The sequence below is a fragment of the Sapajus apella genome, unplaced genomic scaffold (genome assembly GCF_009761245.1).
Source record: "Sapajus apella isolate SASKATOON/1434 unplaced genomic scaffold, GSC_monkey_1.0 scaffold67, whole genome shotgun sequence".
Taxonomy (NCBI): domain Eukaryota; kingdom Metazoa; phylum Chordata; class Mammalia; order Primates; family Cebidae; genus Sapajus; species Sapajus apella.
In genome coordinates this window covers 11,691,261-11,716,705 of record NW_022437007.1, presented here as the reverse complement: position 1 = coordinate 11,716,705, position 25,445 = coordinate 11,691,261, and positions in this window count along the sequence as shown.

The following is a 25,445-nucleotide window of genomic DNA, read 5'->3' as shown; positions in this document are numbered from 1 at the left end:
ACGTTAGGAGTAAGGTAGTATGTTGGAACTAAGTATGTTTTGAAGGGACAGATAGGGACAGATAGCCTTCTCCCTACTAGATAAAAACTCCTTGAAAGCATGTTGATTTTCATCTCTGTAGGCCTGTGGCACCTCACAAGGTCCTTGACATAAAAGAACTACAACTTCATAATTTCCATGTTAAAAGGACTCTCAGCATTGCTTATCAACGCCCTTACTTGTATTTAAGTTAATATATTTGGCCTCCTTCCAGAAGGGCTATAAGGCAGCTGCTACTTTTCAATCAGCTTTCCCCTCCGTCCCTACAGCTATTTAAACATTCGCCACTCAGTCCTCTTTACTTAGCCATACTTTCCTTCATTGTTTTCTATTTAAAATTTGAGCTCTTTAAGCATAATCTCAATTTACTAATCTCTGTACCCAAAATTATTTTCACATCCATGCTTCCTGTTCCGGCCAAACTCTCCACCATTGCCCATGACTCCAGCTCCCCGGAGAGCTCCAAGACCTTGCTTCATTCTTCCCCTCCGCCCCTCCCAGCATCTTCATTTGTTCTCTTCTTCTCTACTGCATGATCTTTCTCAGCACATCTCCACACTGTCTCGTCAAACTCTATTTGCAGATAGAATAAATACCATTCATTCTCCGGATATTCAGATACCCTCAGGATCAGCTAAATCTAAATCATTCCTTATACATATTATTCACATTCATTCAACAAACGTTTTTCTCCATTAAGTCATTTGAACAGCCATTTATTATATTTGCCAGGCATTATATTAGATGTTGATGCTACAAAGATCAGCTCCATAGTCCTTACCTCAAAGAACTTACTGTCAGGTGAATGAGGCAGACACATAACAGATCATTATAAAATTACGAAGAAAGGCCAGTTTCAGTGGCTGATGCCTGTAATCCCATCACTTTGGGAGGCTGAAGTGGGTGGATCACCTGAGGTCAAGAGTTCAAGATCAGCCTGGCCAACATGGTAAAACCCTGTCTCTACTAAAAACACACAAAAAGTTAGCCCGGAGTGGTGGTGGGTCCTTGTAATCCCAGTTACTTGGGAGATGGAGGCAGGAGACCTGTCTGAACCCAGGAGGCAGAGGTTGCAGTGACCCGAGATTGTGCCACTGCATTCCAGCCTGGGCAACAGAGCAAGACTCCGAGTTTACCTCTGGAAGTTACTGTCCCTATTCTGGCTCCCGCAGTGCTTCATATTTGTTCGGTAAAACCACACTAGGAAACACCCTTATATTTAAATAATTAAATCTTATCATTTTATTTATTTATTTATTTATTTTTGCCACAGAGTCTTGCTCTGTCGCCCAGGCTGGAGTGCGGTGGCTCACTGCAACCTCCACCTCCCGGGTTCAAGTAATTCTCGGCCTTAGCCTCTGGAGTAGCTGGGATTACAGGCGCCGCCACCATGCCCGGCTAATTTTTGTACTTTTTTTTTTAGTGGAGAAGGGGTTTCGCCATGTTGGCCAGGCTGGTCTTGAACTCCTGACCTCATAATCCACCTGCCTCCTCAGCCTCCTAAAGTGCTGGGATTACAGGTGCATTTATCATTTTAAATAGCAAAATAAATACAAAGTAAATTATTACTGTTTGAAATTTTTACAGGCCGTATGCTTTTAGTAAGTAAAGGGGGAAATAAGAATGCATTTACAGAAGTATATATATATTTATAATTGCTTATCTGTTCACAAGGAAAAGGATGCATGGGAAAATGACTAACAGTGGTTATTTATGTGAAGTGGAGGGATTTTCCTTCATTCTTGTTTAGAAATTTTTAAAATTATGATTATTTATTCAAAAAACTAAATTATAACTAAGAAATTCTAGAGGTCTCTACACCTTCTGCCCCCAGCATTTTCAACTTCCACTTCTCTGTAACATCAAACAACTCAAGCTAGTCTTGTCTCTAAATTTAAAAAATCATTAGCATGCAAAGGTGCTTCTGTGAGCCCTCCATCAGGCATGCCCTCTATCTAAACCCATTTCTTCAAGACACAGCTTAAGTTCAACCTCCTTGATGAGACCTTCCATGATAATTCCAGGTCACAGAAGCCACCCTTCGGCTCTTACGCTGAACTGACGGAGTAAGGTATGTGCATTCCTCTGCACTGGCCATCTGCATAAAGTTACACAAATGTTCATGTTTGGATGTCTTGTATCCAGTACGTGTTAGCACCTTCCTCCTTGAATGGTCCACACAGAAGGCACTTAATATTTCTTGAACAAGTTAATCCAGTCCATTCATTGCCGGCGATGATTATTGCCTTAGTTAAAGCTGTTAACTGGGAAACTAAATAAGCTGTTGGAAATATTTCTCAAATCTCCGGAAAATAGTATAACGTAAGTGGATTTGGTGTAAAGCCAGCTTGGGTTCAATTTTTGCTTCTAACTATATAAAGTTAGGCAAGTTACTTAAGCCTTCATTCATACCTTTTTTTTTTTTTTTGAGACAAGGTCTCATTCATTCTGTTTACCAGGCTGGAGTGTAATAGTACAATCACAGGTCACTGCATCTTCCGCCTCCCAGGCTCCAGCAATCCTCCCACCTCAGCCTCCTGAGTAGCTGGAGCTACAGGCACATGACACCACTCCCGGCTAATTTTTGTATTTTTTTGGAGATGGGATTTCAACATATTGCCCAGGCTGGTCTCAAACTCCTAGGCTCAAGTGATCCTCCCGCCTCGGCCTCCCAAAATGCTGGGATTACAGGCATGAACCACTGTGCCCAGCCCCTGTCCCCTTTCTTAAAAGGCAGATAACAATTGCCCTAACAGATGTTAAGTGTGCTTGGAGAATTAAGAGAAATAAGGTAGGCCGGGCACGGTGGCTCAGGCCTATAATCCCAACACTTTGGGAGGCCGAGGCGGGAGGATCACAAGGTCAGGAGCTCAAGATCAGACTGGCCAATATAGTGAAACCCCATGTCTACTAAAAAATACAAAAATTAGCTGGGCTTTGTGGCTCGTGCCTGTAATCCCAGCTACTTGGGAGGCTGAGGTAGGAGAATTGCTTGAACTGGGACCTGAAAGACAGAGGTTGCAGTGAGCCAAGATCGTGCCACTGCACTCCATCCTGGGCTGCAGAGTGAGACTCCATCTCAAAAAAAAAAAGAAGAGAAATAAGGTAGACACGGCAATTGACTCTGTACTCTAGCATAAAATATGTGCTCAATAGAAGGCAGTTACATCATTCTGAACATTCCAGGAGTTCCTACTAGAGAGAGATACAACGTCAATACATCCTAATATAGCTACGGAGGTTACTGGCACAGGTGCACTGCTGTCAGGGCCCAGACTCCACCAGAGTTCACTTCCCTCTTGGAGTCCTTACTTTTGTGCTGGAAGAGCCTACTTTTCCCTGCCCACACCTACCACCTCCCAACCTGCCTCTGTACTTCTTTATTGGAAGTCAGGGCATTCTACACACATTCCAGGGCAAGGAAAGAGGGTTTACAGAAATTGCAACATAGAATTTGGGAAACATTTTCTTTTTTCTTTCCTTTTTTTTTTATTTTATAAATATATATTTTTTAAAGACAGGGTTTCACCATATTGGTCAGGCTGTCTTGAACTCCTGACCTCAGGTGATCCGCCCGCCTCAGCCTCCCAAAGTGCTGGGATTACAGGCGTGAGCCACCGTCACCGGCTCTCTCTTTTTTTTTTTTTTGAGACTGAGTCTTGCACTATTACCCAGGCTGGAGTGTAGTGGTGCCATCTTGGCTCACTGCAATCTCCACCTCCTGGGCTCAAGCAATTCTCCTGCCTCAGTCTCCCAAGTAGCTGGGATTACAGGCACCGGCCACCACACCCACCTAATTTTTGTATTTTTAGTAGAGCTGGGGTTTCACCATGTGGGACAGGCTGGTCTCAAACTCCTGACCTCAAGTGATCTGCCCACCTCGGCCTCCCAAAGTGCTGGGATTACAGGCGTGAGCCACCACGCCCGGCCAGGAAACATTTTCTTATAGAAAAGTATTGTTATACATAGTGGTTATCTTTAGTAAAATTACTTAGGACTAAATAGGCATCTTTGGCCATATCTGGAAATCGGAAGCCACATCTAAAATTGTTTCTATGGGAAACTATGTTCTGAGTTCCTAACAGCTGACTTAGAAATGAACTATTGGAATGTATCTTGTTTGGGGACAGTCTGTAGGTCAACAATCATGACTCATTGTCAGTGAAAAAGGAACGACATTTGCTCTGCCATTACTGAAACATAGTGCACGTACATTTCTGTAACTGTTCCTTGTGGACATCAAGTATCTGAAGTTATTTAAAACAGCAGCAACAGAAACCCATCAGATTAAATTGATATCTGGATTTTTTTATATTTTAGTTACTAACTCCCCAGCAACTAAGATGTGTTTATTAGGTGTCTTCTAGATGTTTTTTAAATTGACTATTTTGAAGGAAGGCAGAAAGAGCCTTTTGCTTTTGCAGTGCTCCTCGTGTGGTTATATAACTGCTGAGGGGCAGAGATGTTCTTCCTCCCCCTTTTCCTCCTCCGAGCTTCTCTGTCCATGTATGGCAACCGTTCCACCACAGTTTTTGGTACTGAAGTAAGCAAGTAGGATCCTTATTAGGATCCAAGCTTAAAAGTCAAACAGCTTAGGAGCTAAGCTAAGATTCTTCCTTGTGTAGAATCTTGTAGACACCATACGGATCCATAAAATTAGGTTTAGGACACTTATTCAAAGAGAAAGAAAAATGTATGGATTTTGATCTGAATGAGATCGATGTCCTAGAGAAAAAACAATCAGTTACCCTGTTTTAAATTTCTCCTAAGTCCCAAGAAAGCATTTTTCTAACTCTCTTTTGTTTCCACTTCGTGTGATTACCATGAAGATAATCAGATATATCTTGAATTTCCTTTCTCTCCTGTTTTTTTATGTCCCACTGTCTGTGGACAAAAGCAACTTCCGTGTACTCTTAGCTGTTTATTTCAGGTTTACATTCAGTGCTTCACTTACCCTGTCTTTTTAAATCAGTTTCTCTAGGAGAGAGGAGATAAAAAGCAGAATTAGGCAGAGCATTCATTCTTTTTTCACCCCGTTGTCAAAGCCAACTCTCAAGAAGGGTGGGATGTAAGCATTATTTGATATGTTACTGTAAAGCTTAAGAAGAAACCTCGTCTGGAGTATTTGCCTTGTTCTAAGGGATAGTTGTAACTTTTTGAGAACTATGGGAATTAAGCAAGCTGAAACTTTCTTTTTTCCTACAAAAGAGATTCTTGGAACACTGGAGCTCTCCAGTCACTTTTGAAATGCCTGATTTATACCATTCACAGAGAGGAGTGGCAAGGTCTGAGGCCTCAAGATAATCAGTCTTGGTGCAGAAACAAAAATGGAATTGATAGTGACATGTCAATAAGCACTGTAATGAAGATTTTCAGGGGACAGTGGGGAGGGCAGGAGAAACACAACTGTCCAGGGGCATCTTTTTTTTTTTTTTTTTTTTTGTGAAACTGAGTCTCACTCTGTCACCAGGCTGGAGTGCAGTGGTGTGATCTCGGCTCACTGCAATCTCCACCTCCCGGGTTTACTAAAGGCAGACACCACCACACCCGGCTAATCTTTTATATTTTAGTAGAGACAGTGTTTCGCCATGTTGGTCAGGATGGTCTCGATCTCCTGACCTTGTGATCCACCTGCCTCGGCCTCCCAAAGTGCTGGGATTACAGGGGTGCTGCCAGGCGGTCCAGAGGCATCTTCATTGGCCTTGCAGAGGAAGAGATCCGTCATCAGGCTGAGCCTTCAGGGTACGGTGTTCACAAAGCATCATGTTCTCCATAAACATGTATAATTATTATTTGTCAATTACATTTCTTATTTTTTTTAGATGGAGTTTTGCTCTTGTTGCCCAGGCTAGAATGCAACAGTGTGATCTCGGCTTACTGCAACCTTCACCTCCTGGGTTCAAGCGATTCTCCTGCCTCAGCCTCAGAGTAACTGGAATTATAAACACCCGCCATCACACCTGGCTAATTTTTTGTATTTTCAGAAGATACAGGGTTTCACCATGTTGGCCAGGCTGGTCTTGAACTCCTGACCTCAGGTGATCCACCCTCTTTGGCCTCCCAAAGCTCTGATTACAGGTGTGAGCCACCACATCTGGCCTTACATTTTGTTTGAAAGATAAAGAGCTTTCCTGGAGTAGGGTAGAAGAATATAAGAAAGGCCAGGGATTCTATGAGGTGATAATTTGAGGATTCTCACAGGAAGTAAGTATGGGGTGAATGTTGGTACTTTAATTCATTCTTTCACTCATTGAGTATTTATTGGGCACTTATTAGGTGTTGGAGATTACAGTGGCTATCAAGTTTTCATGAAGACTGTAGCCTAGTTTGGAAGACATTGGGCAAAAAACTACAAACAGCACTTGTATTTTGTGCCCTGATGGGAAAAGCCGAGTGCTAGAATAGAGTTTAACTGAGGATTGGCGTGGCATGGGGTTGGAGGAAGTTCAGAGAAGAAAATGACATTTAAACCGAGACCTACGGCTTCATGGAGGCAGAGGGAACAGCATCTGTGAACATTTCCTATGGGAAAAACCTGACTTCGAAAGGACAGAAAAGGCCGAGCCCCATGCACAGGAAAGGAGTAGGTTGTAGGAGAACCAGAGATTGGACAGATCCTTCAGGGTTTGTAGGAACTGTCACAGATTTTGGATTTCGTAGATAATGGGAAGCCATTGAGTGGTTTAGGATCTGTATTTTAAAAATCACCCTGGGCCAGACAGGGTGCCTCATGCCTATAATCCTAGCAGCTTGGGAGGCCAAGGCAGGGGGACCACTTGAGGTCAGGAGTTCAAGACCAGGCCGGCCAACATGGTGAAACCTTGTATCTACTAAAAATACAAGAAGCAGCTGAGTGTGGTGGTGCATACCTGTAATCCCATTGTAGTAAGCCAAGGTCGCACCACTGCCCTCCAGTCTGGGTGACAGAGTGAGACTCCATGTCAAAAATAAAAAATAAATTAAATTAAAAATTTAAAAATCACTGCCAAATAAAGGCCACCAAACTTAAAACCGTGTACCTTTCTCAATCAAACATTTGAAACCTTCAAGCCAATATAGTTATGTTTATTTATTATCACATATACATTATGAAATACAGAAAGATGAATAAGTTTTTTTTTTTTTTTTTTTTTTTTTGAGACGGAGTCTCGCTCTTGTTACCCAGGCTGGAGTGCAATGGCGCGATCTCGGCTCACCGCAACCTCCGCCTCCTGGGTTCAGGCAATTCTCCTGCCTCAGCCTCCTGAGTAGCTGGGATTACAGGCACACACCACCATGCCCAGCTAATTTTTTGTATTTTTAGTAGAGACGGGGTTTCACCATGTTGACCAGGATGGTCTCGATCTCTTGACCTCGTGATCCACCTGCCTCGGCCTCCCAAAGTGCTGGGATTACAGGCTTGAGCCACCGCGCCCGGCCTAAGATGAATAAGTTAAAGGATAATTAAAAGTCCAAGGATTTCCTCCTACAGCTCTATTGTGCCCTCTGCAGGTGTCTGGCCTATCTGGAAGGTCCCTGGTATGGAGTGTGGAGGGACAGCAAGGTTGGGAGTAGAAGGCCAGGCATGGGGCTCACACCTGTAATCCCAGCACTTTGGGAGGCTGAGGCAGGAGGATCACTTGAACCCAGGAGCTCAAGACCAGCCTGGACAACATGGCAAAACCCCATCACTAGAAAAAGTGAAAAAAAATTAGCTGGACATGGTGGCGTGTGCCCGTAGGCCTAGCTACCCAGGAGGCTGAGGTGGGAGGATCACCTGAGCCCTGGAGGTCAAGGTTGTAGTGAGCCAAGGTCACGCTACTGCACTCCAGCCTGGGCAACAGAGTGAGACCCTATCTCAAAAAAAGAAAAAAAAAAAAAGATTGGGAGTAGGGAGACTGGCAACATTTATTGTAATAATCCAGGTAAGAAGCTGGGGGGAGTGTGGCTTAGGACAAGGAGAGAGGTAGATGGCGTTGAGCATGTTGTTCCAGTTGAATGGTGAAGACTTGGTGACTGGTTAGAGCGGATGGGGTGAGGAAGAAGACAGTGTTAAAGGTGACTCCGTTTCTGGCTTGAATGACTTCTCAGATGACAATGGAATAAAAATCTTTATTTTTGCAACGGAATAAAAATCTGCCATTTAAATTTCTGGAGAAGAATAAGAATGAAAGAACTCAAAGTCATTTTGGCAGTGAGTTTTAAACAGTTACTCTTGTGAGGGAGGATTACCTCTAGCCCTCAGACGTTCTGTTTTCATCTTTTCTCTCTCCCCTGGGGACTCTAAGGGTAAGAAATTCCCATAGAAAGCCACGATCTCTAAGGCCCCATCTCTCCCTCATGCTTTTTTTTCTCTTACTCTCTTTACTACCGAGCACCTTCTGAGTTGTAAAAATTACAGGAATAGTTGTATTACTTACAACTCATGATATATGTATAGAATCACGACTTTTTTTCCTCCACTGATCCATTTCATGACCCTTTTCTCAGCAGGTTTTCAGAACTACCTGAGTCTGTATCACCATGTAGTACACTGAAAGTTATGTTATCCAGAGATTGCTACCAAAATTAAAAAGAAACTGGAGGAGTTATGATTATTCAAACATGCATATAGGTGTCTTTTTCACATTTCCAGAGAACTACCTGGGAGTCCCCTCATTAAGTAAGACCTGGGCTCAGTACTTACCTTGAGACAAATGTCATCTGCAACTACTATCTTATTTTGTTATTATTATTGTTTTTGAGAAAGGTTCTTGCTCTGTCGCCCAGGCTGAAGTGCAGTGGTGTGATCTCAGCTCACTGCAAGCTACGCGTCCCGAGTTCAAGAGATTCTCCTGCCTCTGCCTCTGGAATAGCTGAAATTACAGGCATGCACTACCACACCGGACTAATTTTTGTATTGTCAGTAGAGACAGGGTTTTGCCATGTTGACCACGCTGGTCTTGAACTCCTGACCCCAGGTGACCCACCCACCTCGGCCTCCCAAAGTGCTGGCATTACAGGCATGAGCCACCATGCCCCATTACATCTACTATTTTAAAAGTCCTTTTGGGCCAGGCGATCTGGCTTATGCCTGTAATCCCAGCACTTCGGGAGGCTGAGGATGCTGGGTCAGCTGAGGCCAGGAGTTTGAGACCAGCCTGGTCAACACAGTTAAACCCCATCTCTACTAAAAATACAAAAATTAGCGGGACGTGGTGGCAGGTGCCTGTAATCCCAGCTACTAGGGAGGCTAAGGCAGGAGAATTGCTTGAACCTGGGAGGTGGAGGTTGCAGTGAGTCAAGCTCATGCCACTGCACTCCAGCCTGGGCAACAGAGGGAGACGCTGTGTCAAAAACAAAAAAAAGAGTCCTTTTTAAAAATGCTACCGTTTATAGTGATTATGGGACTCCAAACAGATAATGGATATAAGGCATTCTGTGAACTATAAGTTCACATATGAATGTATGCTAATATCTTCATAACCGTCCTGTGTCATAACTTAAAGTCTGCTAAAATGATTTTTAACTTTGGAATGATATTCATGATGGAAGCAGGGTGATGCTCCTGGACACGTACTTAGTAAAAGTAGGTTTTCCATACCCTGTTGAATAGTCACACGTTTGCATCACTCTCTTGGTTATAAAAATTAGCAAGCAAGCCCCGAATCTGGGCCTGTTCAGTGGTTCTAGAGTACAGCAGGAATATTCTTTGTAAATTTGGAAACGCCGTGCTAATTCTCTCCAGAAAAGAGAGTTTGAATAATTGTTGAGCTGATGTTGGAGAAATGCAACTTATTTATACATACAGATCTATACGAAGACCTGACAATGACTTTAGTGAGAGAAGGGTTTTCTTTAATTAGTTAGATATCTAAAAATCATTTGTAACCATAGTATTCACTGCCTATATTCAAAAACTGCTACTGAAAATGTGGCCTAAAGGTACAGCTGGAGTCCTCTTTATCTTACTTTTCAAATGCAGACTCGTGCTTGTTTTGGCGGCAGCCCTGGAGAGCAGAAATCCCAGCTTTTGCTTTCAAAGACCTGAACTCTAGAGAGGGTAGTGGATTCCTAGTTACTGATAGACTATTGGTTTAAAGGCAAGGGTGTGCCGGGCGCAGTGGCTCACACCTGTAATCCCAGCACTTTGGGAGGCTGAGGCAGGCAGATGACCTGAGGTCAGGAGTTCGAGACCAGCCTGGCCAACATGGTGAAACCCCCGTCTCGACTCAAATACAAAAATTAGCTGGGTGTGGTGGCCCACACCTGTAATCCCAGCTACTTGGGAGGCTGAGACAGGAGAATCACTTGAGCCTGGAAGGTGGAGGTTGCAGTGAGTTGAGATTGTACCACTGCACTCCAGCCTGGGCAGCAGAGTGAGACTGTGTCTCAAAAAAATAAAAATAAAAATAAATAAAAAATAAATAAATAACATAAAGGCAAGGGGGAAAGGATTAATGGGCATAGTCAAAATATCCTGGCCAGAAACATGAAGGCAAGATTGTCCTGTGATTAGAAAGAAGTTCCTCCATGCGGAGAGAAAGAAGAAAGAAAGGGAAGTTGGAGGATCCTAAGAGTGGAGAGGACCTGTGCACTGCTTCTTAGGCTTGCTGCTAAGAAGAAGGGAAAACCCCAGAGAGAAACAGCTCTGAGGTGGGCCTGGGCAGGCGGGACTATGAGGTGTGTAGACGGGCAAGGATTCTCACGCCCCAGACATGGCACGAAAGCAGCTAAGCGCTGCCGGACCTTAGTGGACATCTTTGCAGCCGGTCACTTCCATGAACAGAGCATCAAATACACAAGTCCTTGATATTGTGTGAGATCCCAGGGCTGGGGCACAGTCTTGGGAAATGGGGAGGGAAGACCCTCAAAAGGGATGAGGTTAATTCTCCTATCTTGCAGGATTGGGGCTTGAAATGGAAAATAAATTTACATAGAAAATAAAGTTCTATTTCTTACGAAAATGAGTTTGTGGACTGAGATTTATAACCACAACATAAGGCAAACTCTCTTTTTATAGAAAGAGCAGGCTGGGCATGGTGCCTCACACTTGTAATCTCAGCACTTTGGGAGGCTGAGGCAGGTGGATCATCTGAGGTCAGGAGTTTGAGACCAGTCTGGTTAACAAGGTGAAATCCCATCTCTACCAAAAATACACAAATTAGCTAGGCGTGGTGGTGGGCGCCTGTAGTCCCAGCTACCTGGAAGGCCAAGGCAGGAGAATCACTTCAACCCAGGAAGTGAAGATTGTAGTGAGCCAAGATCATGCCACTGCACTACAGCCTGGGTGACAGAGCAAGACTGCAAAGAAAAGAAAAGAAGGAAAGAAAGAAGGAAGGGAGGAAAAGAAAGAAAGTTGTAAAATCCAGGGAAAGAAAGAAAGAGAGAAAGAAAGAAGGAAAGAAAGAAAGAAAATGCAATCCAGGTGTGGTGGCTAACACCTGTAATCCTAGCACTTCCAGAGGCTGAGGTGGGAGGATTGCGTGAGCCCAGGAGTTCGAGACGAGCCTTGGCAACATAATGAAACCCTGTCTCTACACACACACACAAAATTAGTTGAGCATGGTAGCATGAGCTTATAGTCCCAGTTACTGAGGTGGCTGAGGAAGTGGGGTGGGGGGTTGGTCACTTGAGCCCAGGAGGTTGAGGCTGTGATGAGCAAGAATCTGTCTCAAATAAGCAAACAAACAAAAAAGAAAAAGTGCAGAAATAAACATGTCTAGGCAGTTCTACACTCTTTGGAGGAGCAGGGTGTGAAGGAATGAGAGTTAACCATGCTGCCACCCTATAATGAAAAGATACAGAAGGGATTCTCAGTCCAAGTCAGAGTCATGTAAGCAACATCAACTGAGATGAGGCTCATAGAGGGGACAGGTTTGGATTTTTTTTTTTTTTTTTTGAGACAGGGCCTCACTTTGTCACCCAGGCTGGAGTTCAGTGGTGTGATCTTAACTCACTGCAACTTCTGCCTCCCAGGTTCAAGCAATTCTCCTGCCTTGGCTGCCAGAGTAACTGGGATACAGGTGTGTACCACCACACCTGGCGAACTTTTGTATTTTTTGGCATAGAAGGGGTTTTTACATGTTGGCCAGGCTGGTCTCGAACTCCTGCCCACCTCAGCCTCTCAAAGTGCTGGAATTTGCAGTGGCACTGTCATGGCTCATTGCAGCCTCTAACTCCCGGGCTCAAGGGATCCTTCCATCGCAGCCTCCCAAGTAGATGGGACTGCAGATCAACTTCACCATGCCCCGCTAATTGAAAGAAAAACCTTTTTTTTTTTTTTTTTTTTTTTTTGAGACAGAGTTTCGCTCTTGTTACCCAGGCTGGAGTGAAATGGCGCGATCTCGGCTCACCGCAACCTCCGCCTCCTGGGTTTAGGCAATTCTCCTGCCTCAGCCTCCTGAGTAGCTGGGATTACAGGCACGCACCACCATGCCCAGCTAATTTTTTGTACTTCCAGTAGAGACGGGGTTTCACCGTGTTGACCAGGATGGTCTCGATATCTCGACCTCGTGATCCACCCGCCTCGGCCTCCCAAAGTGCTGGGATTACAGGCTTCAGCCACCGCGCCTGGCCCTGAAAAAATTTTTTTTAGAGACAGGGTCTCACTAGGTTGACCAGGCTAGTCTTGAACTCCTGGCCTCAAGCCATCCTCCTGACTCAGCCTCCTGAGTAGCTGGGATTATAGGTGTGAGCCACAGGATTGGAATTTTTGACAGGAATTTTTGAAGGCTTTTGGCTTCAGAGGTAGCATACCCAGTAAAGCTCTATTTCATTTTTATTTTTCCAAAAGCCACCATTGAGGTGAAATGGGGACCTGTAGCTCCAGAGAAATAGCGGGAGGCACAGCCTTCTGTGAAATCCCCCATGAGTGGCCAGAAAGCGCCAGAGAACTCTGGTGGTGGAGAGCAAATGAAAGCAGTCGGAAGGCAGACCTGAAGTTCTTGCCCAAGGTCTATGGTGTGAAAAAGTATCAGGGAGGCCATGAGAACTGCTGAAAGTAGAGCACTGTGTTTGGTATAAAGACAGCCTGCCGATGCCTTTTTTTGAAACAGAACTCAAGACGTGAAGACAGCCAAGCGTGGCATGCCCGTAGTCTCAGCTACTTGGGAGGTTGAGGTGGGATGATTGCTTGAGCCCAGGAGTTCAAGGCCAGCCTGAGCAACATGGTGAGCTCTTGCCTCTAAAAAATAAATGAAAAATAAAGATGAAAAGGCAGAGAAGGTAGCAGTAGCAGGAGACAAACCCAGGAGAGGTGTCGGGGAGAATGAAAGGGAAATGAAGGGAAGGAAAAGGAGAAAGCATTACTCCCACATGGGGATTTCTGATGGGAGGGGAAGTGAAAATCACAGAAATAGAAAGAGGAACTTGGGGACCAGAACGCTTTATTTCCCAGTGTGTTCCCCAACACCTCTTCCCCAAAAGAAACTACCATATTAGGGGAAAGATACAAAGGAAATGTCCTATTTGTGCCTTAGACCCTGATTTTGTGGCCGGGTAAGTTGCCCTCTCTTTGATAGGGGATTGCCTATGCTGAAATGGTGGGAGGGGTGTCCCCAGAGTGGAATGCACCCAACTGTGTTCAGAAGCAGCATGAGACCTCTCCTACTTTGATATTAACACTTGAAAGAGGAGAAAAAATTACAAACCGTCACTTTTTATGTGGTATGCATGAGGGAAAGAAAGGGGGTGGGAAAGTAGGAGGAAAGCGCCATCTAAATCAAGTCTTCCAAGAACTTATTTTATCAAGCATTTAATCAGTTCTTGCTCAAGGCTAATCATAAAAATAAACTGCACATTTTTACCTGCTGCAGGCAGCTTGCAAACTGCAGGTGTGATTCAAGAAGCCACTCTCCAGTCCCCAGTTGCAATTCAAAAGATGTTAACTAAGAGCTAAACCAAATTTATGAGGCTTGCATTACGTTGAAAGAACCAGACATAAATTACCACCCTGTTAAGATATCTAGAAATGAGCCAGCATGCGAACGGTCCCCAGATGACGGCCTACACTTAAAAAAAAATTATTTGTGGTTAAATATATACAAGTCAAGTGAAATCTATCATTTTAACTTTTTTTTTTTTTGAGACAGAGTTTTACTCTGTTGCCCAGGCTGGAGTGTAATGGCATGATTTTGGCTCACTGCAACCTCTGCCTCCCGGGTTCAAGCGATTCTCCTGCCTCAGCCTCCTGAGTAGCTGGGATTATAGGCATGCATCACCACGCCCAACTAATTATTTGTATTTTTAGTAGAGACCGGGTGTCACTGTGTTGGCCAGGCTGGTCTTGAACTCCTGACCTCAAGTGATCCGGCCGCCTCAGCCTCCCAAAGTGCTGGGATTACTGGCTCACGCCCAGCCCATTTTAACCATTTTTAACTGTGCAGTTGAGCGGCATCAGGTACATTCACATTGTGCAATCATCACCACCATCCATCTCCACAACTATGTTCATCTTCCCAAACTGAGACTCTACCTATTAACAGTAACTCCCCATCCCTCCTTCCCCAGCCCCTGTCAACCACCATTCTACTTTCTGTCTCTATGAATTGACTACTCTAGGTACCCCAAATAATTGGAATCATACAGAATTTGCCCCTTGTGGTTATTTAACAAAGCATAATGTTCACCCATGTTGTAGCATGTGTCGGAACTTCCTTTTCTAGGCTGAATGCACCTATGCTTTTTAAAGGGAGACATAATATTAAAAATCTTTTTCTAAAAAAATTGCATAACCACATCATTTTTAAAAAGTTGCCACAGCACAGCCAGGCGTGGTGGCTCATGCCTGTAATCCCAGCGCTTTGGGAGGCTGAGGCAGGTGGATCACAAGGTCAGGAGTTTGAGACCAGCCTGGCCAACATGGTGAAACCCCGTTTCTACTAAAAATACAAAAAAAAATTAGCTGGATGTGGTGGTGCGTGCCTGTAATCCTAGCTACTCAAGAGGCTAAGGCAGGAGAATCGCTTGAACCGGGGAAGGTAGAGGCTGCAGTGAGCCGAGATCATGCCACTACACTCCAGCCTGGACAACAACACCGAGACTCCATCTCAAAAAAAACCAAAAACCCAGCGCCTTGTTTGAATAGGCTTTTTAGCATCCATTAGGTTGCAAAAGGAGGCTGGAGCTGGGCTTCAAGGTAGCATTGTTCGAAGTCCTCTTACTTTTTAGGTTAGGGGTTTTTTGCTGTTGTGTTTCAGAGAGGACTCTCGCTGTGCTGCCCAGGCGAGGGTGCACTGGCTATTCACAGGTGCAATCATGGCGCACTGCTTCAAGTGATCCTCCTGCATCAGTTTCCCAAGTGGCTGAGACTACAGGTGCGTGCCACTGCACCCAGTTTAGGGTGAGTTAATCCTACTCTCAGAGGCAAGAGACCAAATTCAGACATTTTTCTCAGTGGATGAAACAGCGTTCAGCTAAATCCTCCATCCCTTTGATCCCTGTTTTCCTCCCTCTCCCGAACCATTACCCCCACAGTGGTTTTCTGGATGGAATATATGGTTAAAAAAAAACAAAAACAAAAACAAAAAAACCAGGAGGAGGCATGCCTCTGCTCTTTCAAGTGGAATTTACCATTACAATAAAGTTATCACTGTAGGAAAATATCAATTTGACATCCGTGGGCTCGGGGCCACCTCGGCCACCACAGGGTTTCTCCTCTCCATCCATTATGTTCTTAAGTTCTGCTTTGTGGCCGGGCCTGGTGGCTTATGCCTGTAATCCCAGCACTTTGGGAGGCCGAGGCGGGTGGATCACAAGGTCAAGAGATCGAAACCATCCTAGTTAAGATGGTGAAACCCCGTCTCTACTAAAAATACAAAAATTAGCTGGGCATGGTGGGGGAATGCCTGTAGTCCCAGCTACTTGGGAAGCTGAGGCAGGAGAATTGCTTGAACCCGGGAGGGGGAGGTTGTAGTGAGCCAAGCTCACGCCACTACACTCCAGCCTGGTGACAGAGCGAGATTCTGGTTCAAAAAAGAAAAAAGAAATTCTGCTTTGCTTCCCCCAAAACTTGAGTAGTTTCTCGTCAGCCCCGCAGCCACGGTAGCCACATCCCTGACTAACATTTTATTTTGTTTTGCTTTATTTATTTTTGAGACAGAGTCTAGCTCTGTCGTCCAGGCTGGAGTGCAGTGGCACGACCTCAGCTCACTGCAGCCTCTGCCTCCTGGGCTCAAACAGTCCCCTCAAATGGAATTCTTTAGACAGGAACTCCTTTTCCGGACCCAAATTTTGAACACTTTTATTTTGTGTGTTAAACTGAGTTCTGGTCTTTAGAGAAAGAGAAACATTAATAACTTTTCTCCTCTCAGTTCTAATCTTAATCTCAAAAGTCTGTGCCTTTTACTAAAATAACATTCTCCTTATCAGCTCACCATAATGGTGTATTTTAACTTTATCCCCTGAAAGCAAAACGTTATTTTTTTCTTTTTCTTTTTTTTTTTTTGAGATGGAGTCTCACTCCATTGCTCAGGCTGTAGTGCAGTGGTGCAATCTCGGTTCACTGCAAACTTCGCCTCCTGGGTTCAAGTTATTCTCCTGCCTCAGCCTCCTGAGTAGCTGGGATTACAGGCGCCCACCACCATACCCAGCTAATTTTTGTATTTTTAGTAGAGATGGGGTTTCAACATGTTGCCCAGGCTGGTCTCAAACTCCTGACCTCAAGTGATCCTCCCACTTCGGTCCCCGAAAGTGCTGGGATTACAGGTGTGAAACACTGCCCGGCCACAAAATGTCCTTTGGCTGCAGAGCATCTGCTGTAATGGCAGCTGGGGAGACATAATCAATCTCACCTTGCATTTTTAAATGACCAGTTGGCCCTGAAAATAGTTTCCAAAACTCATTGAGCTATGAAATTTCTGCTGAACACAGCAACCAGGCAGCAGTAAGATTTATCAATAACTCAGTTGTTGGCTGGGCATGGTGGCTCACACCTGTAATCCTAGAACTTTGGGAGGCTAAGGCAGGTGGATCACCTGAACTCAGGAGTTTGAGACTGGCCCGCCCAACATGGCAAAACCCGGTCTCCACTAAAAATACAAAAATGAGTCAGGCATGGTGGCAGACGCCTGTAATCCTAGCTACTCACGAGGCTGAGACAGGAGAATCGCTGAAACCCAGGAGGTGAAGGTTGCAGTGAGCCAAGATCGCGACACTTCACTCCAGCCTGGTGAAAGAGTTAAACTCCAGCTCAAAAAATAAATAAAATAAAAAAATAACCCAGTGACCCATCTAGTAATGCCCAGAGCAGAAACCTAAGAAAATACCAGCATTTACTTACAGCCAATACACAGATATGTTTCCCATAGATTGTAACTCAGAAATTACAAAAAGGAAGTAGTAGACACTATTGTTTTCAGGCCTTTTAGTTGCTGGTGGTCTTTTTTTGTTTTGTTTTGTTTTTTGTTTTATGTTTTTGAGATGGCATCTTGCTCTGTTGCCCAGGCTGGAGTGCAGTGGCTTGGTCAGAGCTCACTGCAGCCTTGAACTCCTGGGCTCAAGTGATTCCCCCCACCATGCCTGGCTAATTTACTGTTTATTTTTGTAGTGACAGTGCTGTGGTTTGCTGCCCAGGCTGGTCTCGAACTCCTGACTTCAAACAATCTTTCTGCTTTGGCCTCCCAAAGTGCTGGAAGTATAGGTGTGTGTCACCACACCCAATTCCTTTTTAATTTTTAAAAGATTTTAGATTTTTTTTTAAAGGAATCCTTTCACATTTCTCATAAGTCATCACGAGTAGTTTTAATCTAAAATTATTTTCCAGAAGATTGAAACTAGTAAAGACCTCTATTTTCAAGGAGGGCAAGAAAGTCAGTTTCTTCTACCTCTTCAAGAGAGTTGAGGGAAAAGAAACTGTAGAACTCCCTGCAGTTTACAAGTTAGTTGCCCGCTGATTGCTTCATGAATAAAGCTGGAAGATCTAGGTTTGCGAGTGAAGGAAAGAGGATCTGAAAGAGGAAAATTGGAGAATGAAGTCCCAGAAATTCATATTTCTAGACTCAGGTTTCATGGACACTTTTGCCTGATGTAAAAAAAATTGTGCTGGTCAGGCGCGGTGGATCATGCCTGTAATTCCAGCATATTGGGAGGCCGAGGCAGGCAGGTCATCTGAGGTCAGGAGTTCTAGCCCAGTCTGACCAACAGGGAGAATGACTGTCTCTACTAAAAATATAAAACTAGCCAGGCATGATGGTGGGCACGTGTAATCCCAGCTACTCATGAGGCTGAGGCAAGAGAATCGCTTGAACCCGGGAGGCAGAGGTTGTGGTGAGCTGAGATCCCGCCACTGCACTCCAGTCTGACCAACAAGAGCAAAACTCCATCTCAAAAAAAAACATTGCCCTGCCCAACTACACTTGCTGGTTTACTGCTCCCCAACCTTGAATAAAATTCTACAATAAGATGACGTATTGATTTTTCATTCTGTCTATCATTCTGCATCTGACTTCAAGTCGATCTTCAAACGGTTTCCATGTCTCCTTTTTAGAGCCCTTTGCTTTTTCAGGAAAACAAAAAATATCACCAATCTTATAAAAGCATGTGGCTTCATATATTTTGAGTGCTGTGAAATATGAATTTTTCTAAAAGTCACATTATTTAGCAATCGGAAATGTGTTAGCTCTTTCTTTTATGGGTACTTTTTTGTGGTTATAATAAACAAAGTTAAATTTACCACTTTGATCATTTTTAGGTGTACAGCTGGGTGGTATTAAGTACATTTTAGGGGTATTTAAAAAATCTCTTCCTGCTGTCAGTGCAGTTTCCTTCCCACTTTTTCTTTTTTTTTTTTTTGAGACGGAGTTTCGCTCTTGTTACCCAGGCTGGAGTGCAATGGCGCGATCTCGGCTCACCGCAACCTCCGCCTCCTGGGTTCAGGCAATTCTCCTGCCTCAGCCTCCTGAGTCGCTGGGATTACAGGCACGCACCACCACGCCCAGCTAATTTTTTGTATTTTTAGTAGAGACGGGGTTTCACCATGTTGACCAGGATGGTCTCGATCTCTTGACCTCGTGATCCACCCGCCTCAGCCTCCCAAAGTGCTGGGATTACAGGCGTGAGCCACCGCGCGCGGCTTCTTCCCACTTTTTCTATATGTCATATCCAGCAGATGGTATTTAGGAACCCTTCATTTCTCAACTTTGTTTTGACAAAATTAAGAGTAATTCTATTATCTCTTTAAAAATTGGGATTCTAGGCCAGGAACAGAGGTGCATGCCTGTAATCCTAGCACTTTGGGAGGCAAACGGAGGCGGATTCCTTGAGGCCAGGAGTTCCAGATCAGCTTGGGCAACATGGCAAAACCCTGTCTCTCGTTTTTCAAAAAAGGGATTCTAAAGTGGAGCGGATCAAGGACTATGTCTTTCTCACTGGTTTATTGCTCGTCTGTGACTTTTTATCCACTAAAGATCCCTATTAGGTAGATATTAAACTTTCTCTCACTCAAACTAAGTGATTTCAGTTTCATCGTCTATTAATAGATACCTGTGCCCACACTTCAGTCGTGAAGGTTCTCACAGTGATTCTTCTCTGAACCCTGCCCAAAGTTATTTATATCCTGTTAATTTTAAAGTCTAGTAGTAGTGTCTGTAAACTCTGCTTAAAATAAAACAAAACTCACCAAGGGTTTGCCAGAATAGACTTCCGGAGAAGAATTGCTGGTGTGAGCAGGAGCTCTGTCCCAGTGGGGCTGCTGGCTGTCACCTGCTCCCCTGCTGCAATTGTCTTACCGTCAGTCCCACTGCTTCCTGCTACTTGGTCTGGCTGGTCTCTCTCCCTTTTTTTTTGAGACAGGGTCTTGCTCTGCCACCCAGTGCCCAGGGTGGAGTGCAGTGGCACCATCTTGGCTCACTGCCTGGGCTCAAGCGATCCTCCCACCTCAGACTCCTGAGTGGCTGGGACTACAGGCACATGCCATCAAGCCTGGCTAATTTTTTCTTTTTTTGTAAAGATGAGGTTTCACTATATTCAGGCTGATCTTGAACTCCTGGGCTCAAGTGATCCTCCCGCCTCGACCTCCCAAAGTGCTGGGATTTCAGGCATGAGCCACCATGCCCAGGCTGGTCTCATCTTAAAAACAACCACACAGATGAAGAAAAGCACTTCTTTCTTCAGTTCCTTATAGCTGAAACAGTTATGACAGTAGGGTAAAAAATGGAGATGTTAAACTACATCTTCCAGAGCAGACCTGACTTCAGATACCCTGAGCCACTGTCATACCTCGTGTCAGGCCACTGATTTGCTTATTCAGAAAATGTCCAAACTATCAATGGAGGCTAAATGGAGGAAAAGGAACCCAAGCACCCTGCAAATGAGGTGCACGTCAAGACAATCTTAGTGCTTACTTGTGCCCTTCCCAGCACGGTCTCTTTAATGTTGGTCCTTGAATATTTGTAGACTGAATAAATGAGTGGGGGATGGCTGGGTGCGGCGGCTCATGCCTGCAATTCCAGCACTTTGGGAGGCTGAGGCGGATGTATCACCTGTGGTCAGGAGTTCAAGACCAGCCTGGCCAACATGATGAAACTCCATCTCTACTAAAAATACAAAAAATTAGCCAGGCTTGGTGGCACGTGCCTGCAATCCCAGCTACTCCAGAGGCCGAGGCAGGAGAATCGCTTGAATCCAGGAAGCGGAGGTTGCAGTGAGCCGAGGTGGCGCCACTGCAGCACTTCAGTCTAGGCAACAAGAGCAAAACTCCGTCTCAAAAAAAAAAAAAACAAAAAAACAGAGGGAGGTGGACAGGTTTTAGAGACATAACAGCCCCTGGTAAGCAGAATAACCCAAAAGGGGAGGCAAGTTAGAGTGAGAGCAACTTTTGACCTAATGTGAGAATGTGGGCCAGGTGGGGAAGAAAATGAAAGCTTGAATAGGTTTGAATTTGACCATATCATCCTGGCTGTGACAACCCTAAATGATTTACAAATGGCTCATATCAGAATCCTCAACAAGAAAAAAAGAAGAAAAAAGAGTTCTCTTTGGCCCCTCCTACTTGCTTTTTTGCATGCCTGTCATCCCTCACGGACGCCATCCTCCCTGTTCCGTCTCCCGTCTCCCTGATGCCCCATGGCTCTCTGTACACTGACACAGCCACGCCGAACCAAATCTGTCTTCCTCCAAACTGCACTTTGTCCCAAAACTATCCCGTTTAAAAACACACTTCAAGTAAAGTTTTCAATTCCTCAGAGTTGGAAAACCGTCTGATTGCCTTGTTATGTGCATATTTAAGCCATAGTCATCCAGTACTTAGTGATCAATACACGTTTCCAATTACTTGATTAAAATACTGTAAGTCAGGGCTGGGTGAGGTAGCTCATGCCTGTAATCCCAGCACATTGGGAGGCCAAAGTGGGTGGATTACCACGTCAGGAGCTTGAGACCACCCTGGCCAATGTGGTGCAACCCCGTCTCTACTTAAAAAAAAAAAAAAAATTAGCCAGGCATGATGGTAAATGCTTGTAGTCACGGCTACTTGGGAGGCTGAGAGTGAATAATTGCTTAAACCTGGAAGGCGGAGGTTGCAGTGAGCCGAGATCGTGCCACTGCATTCCAGCCTGGGCCACAGAGCAAGCCTCCACCTCAAATATATATATATATATATACATATTGTAAGTCTGAATGACTTATAGGATTCATTCTCCCAGGGAACATCTGTGTTTTCAAATTTTCATTAGCCTAAATGAATGTAATTGATGGAATGTATTAGGACCCTTCTGTGACAAATCTGGACACTGTTCACTCTCTATTGTCAGGCTGGAAACAGAGAAGTCAATGACTTGGTATCCCAGTTTTATTTCTGTTATAGTCTGCGGGAAGCCATTGTACATTCATTTGGGGAAAAGTCGTAATACAAACATGCTAGCAAGTTTACTAGAGCAGGCTGGGCACGGTGGCTCATACCCGTAATCTCAGCACTTTGGGAAGCCGAGGCGGGTGGATCACCTGAAGTCAGGAGTTCGAGAGCAGCCTGCCCAACATGGTGAAACCCCATTTCTACTAAAAATGCAAAAAAAATTAGCCAGGTGTGGTGGTGAGCGCCTGTAATCCCAGCTACTCAGGAGGCCAAGGCAGGAGAATTGCTTGAACTCCGGAGGCAGAGGTTGCAGTGAGCTGAGATGGCACCATTGCACTCCAGACTGGGAGACAGAGTGAGCCTCTGTCACAAAAAACAAACATACAAACAAATAAAGAAACAAAAAAGGAAGTTTACGAGAGCAGTGAAGTTTAGTCTAGATTTCCAGGAGGACTTTAGGAGGTGACTTCTGCTGCTGCTGGTCCTGGTGCTCGTTGCCATTTAGGCTGAGTCCAGTGGAGGAAAGTAGGTAGACTCTGAGCTCAGCGATCCTGAGGAGTGCTACCTGGATCTGAAACATGCACCAAACACCTAGGATGTACCAGGGGCTGGGGATACAAAGCCAGTGAGATGGAAAACGGTGATCAAGTCGCCCTGAGGGGAACACGGAGGAGGGGGTGGCCAACTCTGCCTGGGGGAATAGAGACGACAAGTAACCAAGTCCACTTTGAGAGCATATAGACAAGAAGGTCATCCGTTCCACTTGAGAAAGCTGCAGAAGGCTTCACCAAACAGAAAGGACTGAGCCTCACAGCGCCTGCCATCTTGTTCTTGTGTGATTATAACATCTTTTTGCCGGATGGTGGCTCGAGCCTGTAATCCCAGCACTTTGGGAGGCTGAGGTGGGCGGATCACCTGAGGTCATGAGTTCGAGACCAGTCTGGCCAATATGGCGAAACTCTGTCTGTACTAAAAATACAAAAATTAGCTGAGTGTGGAGGCTGAGGCAGGAGTATTGCTTGAACCCACGGGGCAGAGGTTGCAGCAAGCCAAGATCACACCACTGCCTGGGTGACAGAGCAAGACTCTGTCTCAAAAAATAAAAAATAAATAAATGAAATCTTCTTATAAATCTGGCTTCATTACTGTGCTGTTCCTTGAGGGCAGAGATTGCTAGTTCGATGGTTTAGGGTAGATTAAACCACGGCACAGAGTAATCGTTGCTATAATTGCTATTATTTAATTTATTATTTATTTATTTTTAGAGGTATGGTCTCCCCACATTGCCCAGGCTGGCCTTGAACTCTTGGACTCAAGTGATCCTCCCACCTTAGCCTCCCAAGTATCTGGGACTATAGGCATGAGCCACTGTGCCTGGCTGTAATTATTTTTGAAAGTGTTGACATCTTTTGTCTTGAAAGATGAATAGAAATGCTTAGGAAAGAAAGGAAAAGGTATCACATGTGGAGAGAGAACAGCATAGCAAAATCACGGAGTTGAGAAATCCAGCAGGGTTGTTAGGAACACAATTAAGTTATTTCCAGAGTTTGGGGGACTAGGGGATAGGGATTGGAATAGAGGAATGCTAGAAGTGTGGCCAAGGATCAGTGTGAAGGGCCTTATAGGCTCTGCTAAGAATTTGGACTTTGGCCGGGCGCGGTGGCTCAAGCCTGTAATCACAACACTTTGGGAGGCCAAGGCAGGTGGATCATGAGGTCAAGAGATCAAGACCATCCTGGCTAACATGGTGAAACCCTATCTCAAGTACAAAAAGTAGCTGGGCATGGTGACGGACGCCTGTAATCCCAGCTACTTGGGAGGCTGAGGCAGGATAATCGCTTGAACCTAGGAGGCAGAGGTTGCAGTGAGCTGAGATTATGCCACTGAACTCCAGCCTGGGCAACAGAGTGAGACTCTGTCTCAAAAAAAAAAAAAAAAGAATTTGGACTGCATTCTGCAATAGGAATCTATTCACAGTTTTAAAGCAGAAAATTAATTAGGTCAAATCTGTTTTAGAGAGACTACTGGCAGCAACATTGAGAAAGATAGGAGCGAAGGGAGGTTAGAGGCAACAATCAGCTGTCCTTTTGTGAGTGGGAAGTGGAGGGACAGACATTTGAGAGAAAATTCAGAGTAGCAATCTTAGGATTCAGAGAACCGAAGGAGTTGAAGATTCCATCAAGATTTTAGTTTGGATTGAGCATTTGAGCATATAAGAAGAGAAGCGGGCCGGGCGCGGTGGCTCAAGCCTGTAATCCCAGCACTTTGGGAGGCTGAGGCGGGTAGATCACGAGGTCAAGAGATCGAGACCATCCTGGTCAACATGGTGAAACCCCGTCTCTACTAAAAGTACAAAAAATTAGCTGGGCATGGTGGTGCATGCCTGTAATCCCAGCTATTCAGGAGGCTGAGGCAGGAGAATTGCCTAAACCCAGGAGGCGGAGGTTGCGGTGAGCCGAGATCGCGCCATTGCACTCCAGCCTGGGTAACATGAGTGAAACTCCGTCTCAAGAAAAAAAAAAAAAAGAAGAGAAGCAAGCAGGGGGAGGAAGGAGAGAGGATTAATTCAATTTTGAATACTTTGAGTTTGAGGAGCCTGCACTTTCCAGGGAGAGCACTGCATATGCAGCCAGTAGCCTGGAGGACAGGCCGGCCACGGAGATGCAGCTTGGGCTGCACCCAGGGAGGTCACACGGAGAGAGAAGAGAAGCAGTGGAGCCCAGAGGAAACGGAGATTCCCTCCCCTCTTTTTTAAAGTTCAATGTCTTTCTCCCTTTTATAGAAATTATCTAAAAACCAACAACAGATCCTAGTAAGTAGAAATGCCCATTTTTTCCCCCAGAAATTCTTTAACTTCTGGCACTGTAAGAGGTGAGTTGGCACTTTCAGATTCAGGAGTGCTTGTCTGGGAGTTGACAGCTGTGTAGCTTTAGGTAATGCAAGGCCTGTGGTGGAGTCAGCTTATCCAGGAGCCTATCAACAGCTCTTGAAATGTCTGCACATGAATCCCCAGATGCGGGAGCCAGCCCAGCACAGACGGAGAAGCTTGAGTCAGAGCATCAACACAATGGGGCTTTCAACATTTTTTTTTTTTTTTTTTGAGATGCAGTTTCGCTCTGTTGCCCAGACTGCAGTGCAATGACTCGATGTCGACTCACCGCAACCTCTGCCTCCCATGTTCCGGTGATTCTCCTGCTTCAGCCTCCTGAGTAGCTGGGACTACAGGTGCCTGCCATCACACCGAGCTAATTTTTTTTTTTTTTTGAGATGGAGTTTCGCTCTTGTCACCCAGGCTGGAGTGCAGTGGCACAATCTCGGCTCACCACAACCTCCGCCTCCTGTGTTCAAGCAATTCTACTGCCTCAGCCTCCTGAGTAGCTGGGACTACAGGCACAGGCCACCATGCCCAGCTAATTTTTGTATTTTTAGTAGAGATGGGGTTTCACCATGTTGACCAGGATGGTCTCGATCTCTTGACCTCATGATCCACCTGTCTCAGCCTCCCAAAGTGCTGGGATTATAGGCATGAGCCATAGCGCTCGGCCTTAATTTTTGTATTTTTAATAGAGACAACGTTTCACTATGTTGGCCAGGCTGATCTCAAACTCCTAACCTCGTGATATGCCCGCCTTAGCCTCCCAAAGTGCTGGGATTACAG